The 7692-nt window shown below is 31.6% G+C and overlaps 1 pseudogene; it reads left to right on the top strand.

Annotated features, from left to right (window-relative positions):
• The first annotated feature begins 5558 nt into the window (after positions 1–5558).
• On the top strand, positions 5559–6664 carry LOC124842018 (dehydration-responsive element-binding protein 3 pseudogene; annotated as a pseudogene).
• Positions 6665–7692: the final 1028 nt, after the last annotated feature.

Below are 7692 nucleotides of genomic sequence, written 5' to 3'. Positions count from 1 at the left end.
GGAGTTTTGTTTTCTGATTTCACGTTTTGAGATTATTTGCAATTATATTCTAATTTTGCACTTTTGGGATTTTTGGAATCTGTGATCTTGTGTTGGTTCTTTGGATTATGTTTCTCAAATAAAGTTTTGATGATGGATTGCTTCTAACCTAATTGTATTTTCCTTTAACCTTAACTTTAACTTTTTTATGTCAATAACTTTAACTTTTAACATTTACACGTCAATTGCATTAAGTTTGTTATGTAATGAATAACTGGTGGACACCATCAACAAAAAATACCAATTTGAACCATTTTTAAAAAACATGGAATACTCTGAACAATTCAAAAATAGGAGGATCACTTTAAACCCAAATAACAAAATTAGGAACTAAAATTGGTATTAAATCTTATTTAAATGTGAAGAAATTATAGTGGTTTTATTGAAGAAAAATCTGTAACAAAAATTATTTAAAAACACAATTTTCAAGACACACAACAATTGTTAGTGAATGAAAACACCAACCTTAATGCATAATGCATTCAGGGAGAATGAAAGTTTTAGCTCAAATGAGCATCACAACGACAAGATAGAGTGGAATGAGTGGAATAACTTATTCATATGATTTTGACGTTGTTGATACACTATGATTAAAGATTTCACACAAATGAAAAAAAGAAAGGTGGAGACTAACAATTTTATGAAATTTTAGAAGGTCAAATAATGTAAGTCCACCTCCCACTGGACATTAATTCGTAAATTAACACTGACTCTAATACTAACAAATGTTAATTAACATCAAGCCTATTTTGCCACATTTGACATGGAATTAATGACGTTAAAAATTCTTTTGGATTATTAAATTATGGTGGTAAAATTACACTTATAAAAATGAGTTAGAAAATAAAAATAGTTAAATAAAAAAATATCAAAATAATATTTTACATGTGATAAAATAAAGAAAATAAATAAAAATATAAAACAATGTAAAAATGATCAAATGTGTGTTCTATGAATGATTTGAACGAAAGTAAAGTAATATATATATATATATATAGTTAAAGAGATGATGGGACGAAAAGTACCTTGAAATTTCTTTAAATGAAGGATAAAATAGAATACAAAATATACGTTTTTTATATAACCCATTAATGAAAAATTTACTCGATTGAACGCTTGAAACTGATGGTTAAACTTTCTCATATAAAAAAATAACAAGTAAAAATATTAATCAAATGTGATATATAAAAACTATTGATAAACTAAAATTAATAATACAAAAGAAAAATTGCACAGCTATAATAAGAAGAAAAGTACCTTAAAAGATATGTGAGTGAATGTTGTGATATAGAACTATCAGACAGTTAAAAAACAGACAGAAAAATGTGTAACGAAAGAAAAAATAGAAAAATTGTAAAATCAAATACTAAAAAAATAATATAGATATTTTTTAGGTTACCTAATATACTAGGAATACTTTAATAACTTAAAATATAAATAGTAATAAAAATAAGGATGAATATTGACATGGGTATAGATATAAGGATAAAACAAACATGTTTGTATTCTCTATCATATCTTATCGAAAAAATTGATTATTATTCATACTCATATATAATTAATATGAGATTTTTCATAAAAACTGGGATTCGATCCATAACTATAAAATAACTATAAAGGATAGTAAATCACTTACATTAGTTAAACCACACACAATGTGCAATTGTATTGAAATGATTAAAAAATATTTTTCTGAAATTACTTTGGTCAACAAAATTAAAATGAATGTAGAAACCATCATAAAATCATTTTTTTGTGTGTGAAAATGTATGTAGTACACATGAATATTTAATTGATTCATAAATTTCCTGAATTTAATATTTTATTTTTTCACTCGTCCTTATTAAATGCCTCTGTTTAAAGGCCCCCCATAACAAGGAGTACTATGGGGACACCCCTTTAAGCTCAAGTGAGATAGGCTACTATTAGAATATTACCAATATTTTTATTGAAAACCTTCATTAATTATAATTAACTAAGTTAACCACGTACTAATAACCATTTGACGAAAACATTAGTGGAGTAATTTTATAACACAGCACGTGAATTCAGCTCTATTATTGTAAACTAATAATGATAATAGTATAATGAAACCAACCGCAATTAGCAAATACAAAAAGACTTTTTTATGTAACCAGATCCATTTCTTTCTCAAGTAAACGTGTAAATTAAGCTCAAATCAATACAAGTTTCTCTTACCACTTTTGTGTTAGCCACCATCGTTTCTTATAACAATACAATTTTATATAATATGCTGTACCACACAAGTAAAAATAAATATATATATATATATATACTATCATTTTATTTATGCTTGTGCACAAATAATTACAACCTTTTCCTTTGTCTTATTTCTTTTGTGACGCGTGTTATAATGCTCCTACATATGTCAAGACAAACTCGAATCATGATGCAACCACGTTATTGACTTAATATTATTATTGTCACAGACTATTAAAAAATGCATTAATAGCTTGCTTTTCGTCATCATTAGCCCATTAATTAATCAATTAGTAACAAAATAAGACTTCCATGTTCCGTTTTAACTGAAACCAGAGCTGACTTTATTTGAATACTACCGTTTATATCAATTGTTGGACCTTCATAAATTCTCGAGTTTACCAAAGTGGAAATTGCAGGTTTTAGTATTTTAATATTTACCATCAAATGATTCTTTTTCTTATCTACCCACTGTAGGAATCAATCTAAGCTCCATCAAAATTGAAGTGTCACGTACTAAAATTAAACATCTAGGGCATTGTAATGTTAACGTGATGCTAGGTTTTTGCGTTGGTAGTGCGTAACTATACGAGCCAGACATGCATGGTAGAGATGTTTCTCCTTCTCTTATTAGAAAGGGTGATTAAGACACTAATGCTGCATTAGACAAACCCAAATCCTAGTTTGTGCTTTATGGTGGATATGCTCCTTCCTCTTTTCTCACAAAAGGGTGCCTGGTTAATTATGATTCTAATTCCCTCATTTTTTTTCCCAAGTCGTTGTCCTAAATTAATGCACACCAACATTTGGAAAATGAGAAAAGAGTAAATGTTAAATGTAAAAATTTAAGTTTAAGTATAAATTTCATATATTGAATTGGTATGAAAAGAGTAAATGTTAAATGTGTATTAGTATAAATTTTATGTTTTGAATAGGTATGAAAGAAGTAATTGTTAAATGTGTATCCGTATAAATTTATATTTTATTATGTCTGATAGTCTCATATCATTCAAGAATCAAGATCAAACACATTTTAAATATTTGTTTATTTAAAATTGTGACCAAACATATATTCCAAAACAAGTAACACTTCATATATACGATATAATGATGTTATTCTAAGAACTTGTTTCGGTATAAAGGATTGATAACTAAATCTTCACATTTCTAACTAGTCATTTATCTCAGTTTATCGGGTGTATACCTGTCAAAGACACTCTGACGCTCAAGTTAGATTTCAGTTATCGATCGGTTAAGGTGGTCTAATCACGGCCTAGTGTCTCCTAAATATGTTTTTACCTTGTTAATCAAATTGTAAAATCTTTGATATATAAGGTACCAAACAGTTATCAAGTCAATTGGTGATTGTTCCGCTAACATTGTTTTAAGATCATCAGAATTAACTCTTTATGTAATTAATGGATTGGATGACGTAAACTGATGAATTTGTACAGTAGACGATACTTCAGATTGGAACATTGACTATATCTTATCATATTAAGATCTGGGTTAAAATAGTATTAATCCAGAATTTAGATTAAGTTTAATTATGTTATATCTTTCTATTCATCTAATAGTAAAAATGGGGAATGGACAAAAGAAAAAACAAATTGATCATAAGGGCAACGGGCACAAGAAAGTTGAGATGTGGGCTAAGGAGACTTAGCCAAATGTTGTAGTGAACGTTAAAGCTACAATGTCGGTGTGGGACCTCTTTGTACCCGTAGTGTCTCCTTTCTCCAATCCATTATCTACACCTATGTGAACCAGTACTTGTCAAATTAAATATTCCACACCCAAATTTCTTATTTTTTTCTAACAACTTCCATTCCATTCCATTAAACAGTTTCTTAATAACTTTCAGATCAGAGAAACGGGCTTCTCGATAGTCTCTGTCTTTGTCTTTTTCTATTGCTTAAATGAGTTTGGTAATAAATGAAGTGAGATAAGCAGTGCAACTTTTTCATTTTAAAAACAGGTAACTGGTAGAGTGATTCTTTTTCGTTTCTGACCATGCTTTCTTCCAATTGGTGTGATGAGCATTAGTTCAGAAATCTTGTATCTTATTTACTACTACATATTAGTTTTAGTCAACAGTTAATTCTGCATACAGCAACTTGGTTTATTTTAGACGGATAAAAGAAACTCCAAACCCCATTTAGCCATATCCATCTAGAACACGTTAGGTTGCTCCGGCTTGGACAAATTGTCAGTATTTTTTTGCCATTAGGTTTCAATATAGTGTAGAAAAACTTTACTATTTAGATTACATTTATTTCGGACGTAGATAGAGGATTTTCGCAAATATTTTTTCACATTTCTTTTCAAGTTAGCTTAAATCATTCTCAACATCTTTAATTGTTGTTTTTTTGTCTAAGTTCTAAACCGTCTAAGTGTAAGTGACAAAAATACTTTGATGCTCAAGTTAATAATTAATTTAATCGAGATCACAATAAAATTTTAAACTCATAATAAACACAATCAGCTACTTTTTTACCTTCGATCTCTATTTATAAGTTTCATAATAGGTTTGTGATTAGTGGAATCCTAATTATGACTCAATCACGACCTATTTTTTACTAAGTAATCTTGATTAGGAGGACGTTTAGGAGTTCCTATTGTTGGGGCCGTTCGATCTCTCTGTCTCTGATTTTCATGACAATACGATCAACTAATATTGATCGAATAGTATTTGATGATGTTGAGTGCAGTTCATTCAAACCGACCGTTCCCTCTCGTGATTGAATCGACCGATCATTCTATAAATCTTTATTGACATATAGTACAACATTATCTTTCATTTTCTTTTTCACACACTAATAATACATGTTTGAAAAGAAAAAAAACAGCCAAAAAACGAAAGATAAAACAAGACAAAAAGAAGTCACTATTTTCACTCTAAATACGTCTAAAACGTTATAAATGTACTTTTATATTAGTCTCGCCAATAAAAGATAGACCTACTAAGCTAGTTATTAATAGAGAGAACATCAAATCCATTCACTTATGTCGGAAACAAATACGAGAAAGAGAAGAATTTTAAGATTGTAATTAGTGTTAATAAAAAACTAATAGAATTGAATTTAAATTGTTGTAACGGAGTTTAGCATGTAATAACGTTTTGATGTATGATATTTTTGGGTGGATGGTTAAAAAAGTGAACCAAGTGTGTGAAATATATAATTGGTAGGTCAAGGGTCGCTGTAAGAGAGCGTATTATTCACTACGAAAGGCTTACGCCATGTATGGTGTGTCCTCATTCCGCTTCACTTTCTTCCAACCATGCCCCTATGCTATACGTTAGAGTCTTGATCTTTACACTTCTCTCTATATGTATATGTATCTATCTGTTTGCCAAACCAGACATTCATTCCCACTCTTGAGTTTCAACAATGACACAAACAACAATCTCTTCTACGTTGTCGTCACCGTCCTCGCATTCGGGTCCAAAGGCTCATGCCCGGGCCAAGAGGCCCAGAGACTGCAGCAAGCACCCGGTGTACCACGGCGTACGGAAGCGCAATTGGGGCAAATGGGTCTCGGAAATCCGCGAACCGCGCAAGAAGTCTCGCATCTGGCTCGGAACCTTCGCCACCCCGGAAATGGCGGCGCGGGCCCATGACGTGGCGGCGCTCACCATCAAAGGCCAATCCGCAATCCTCAACTTCCCGGAAATCGCGGACCTGCTCCCCCGCCCCCTCACGTGCTCCCCACGCGACATTCAAGCCGCCGCCACCGCCGCCGCCTCCATGTCTAAATTCGACTCCGTAACACAAACCTCGGACTCGGAAACAGAAACTTCCGAAGAATCCGAACTGAGCGAGATAGTGGAGCTTCCGAACATCGAAGACAGCTTTGACTCGTCCGTTGACTCGTTCGTGATGGTCGACGTGGTGGACAGTTGGATGTTTCCGCCATTGGACTCGTTCTGCGCGGCCTTTTCCGATGAGTTGTTTTCGCAACAGTGTTGTTCTGAAACGCTATTACCCATTTGGGATTGAACGGTGCGTTTGGTTTCCACTGAATGGATTGGTTCCTTCATTTTTGGTACCAACCACAACGAAATCATTTGATACAGTCTGAAATTGAAATTTGGGTGCTTTCAGTTCCCAACATGTGGGATTCACAAGTGTCATTAATGGCTGTTTCGCTATTTCTGCTGTCAATGGTCCACCCTCACTTTAGTTTACTCTACCACTCTCTGCATCATATTTCATACGTCACTTATACTTAGTCTTAGCAATAAAGCTTCCTTCTTTCTTCTATCCTACGTACCTAGCTAGCTTCCTCTGTTTCATACAATTGGAGACACAAAATGTGAATGTCCAGTAAATTTTTACCACATCACCTTACTGTACAAAACTACACACTTTATTTTATGAACTTCTTCTTTCTTCTTTTTTAAGGAATTTTCTAAGTTCTACGATGTTTCTTTTCTGTACGTTTGATGGGATTTCTGTGAAACTGTGGTTAAAAGAAACTATTTTGTTAGAGATGATGATGCAGTTGCAAGCAGAGATAAAAGAAACTATTCAGCCGCTGATTGCTCCTAGTTGTATGAATCAAATGGACACTGCCCACGGATTTTTCAAAATTTGAAAAGTATGACTATGATAAAAACAACTTCCTTCATTCATGCGTCAACCTATATAGAACTGTATAACTATTTTCTTCATATACAGTAACTGTTTCTTTTAATCTTTAGAATTAATAATACATTTAATTAATGCGTTTTTACTTTGTTCATGTCTGTCCTTAAAATAAATAATACATGCAGTGTAAAAATGTTATATTATTATTCAATATGATAGACTGTAATGTGAGTTTGTCTCGATTTTTATAATGCTTATCTTAGAAACTTACTGTGGTATGCTCTATGTTTCTCACGTTGTGATGGGTATAGCCTCAAGTAGGCTTGTTTATCTTTTTTTGGTTCTTTTTCAGTGTAATTTTAGCTCTCCTAAAACTTCCTCTTATTAAACCTGTTTTATATTTTCAAGATAGTGATTTTTTGTTTTTTTTAATGATGATTTTTGGAATTATATTAGTATTTTTTATGTAATGAAATTTGAGAATATTTAGTCCGGTGGTGATTGAGTGATGAGATGATCGTGAAAGTGAAAATATTTTTTTTTTCAGAAACAGTTTTAGATAAATATAGGACTAATGGTAGGCTGATATATTTTTATATTTATATGACACAAAGTATAAAAAGAAAAATGATCATAAAAATGATTTTTTTTAAGGAAAAAGAAAATAAAAAAATAAAAAATAGTGTAAAATAAATATAAAAGTTTTTATAATGCTTATCTTAGAAACGTACTGTGGTGTGCTCTATGTTTCAAACGTTGTAATGGGTAGCCTTAGAAAGTAGGCTTGTTTATCTTTTTTTGTTGTTTTTCAGTGTGTAATTTGAACTCTCCTAAAGCTTCC

This window comes from Vigna umbellata, chromosome 11 (genome assembly GCF_029865625.1).
Source record: "Vigna umbellata cultivar VRB3 chromosome 11, Vumbellata_1.0, whole genome shotgun sequence".
Taxonomy (NCBI): domain Eukaryota; kingdom Viridiplantae; phylum Streptophyta; class Magnoliopsida; order Fabales; family Fabaceae; genus Vigna; species Vigna umbellata.
This window is presented reverse-complemented; position numbering and strand designations above follow the sequence as displayed.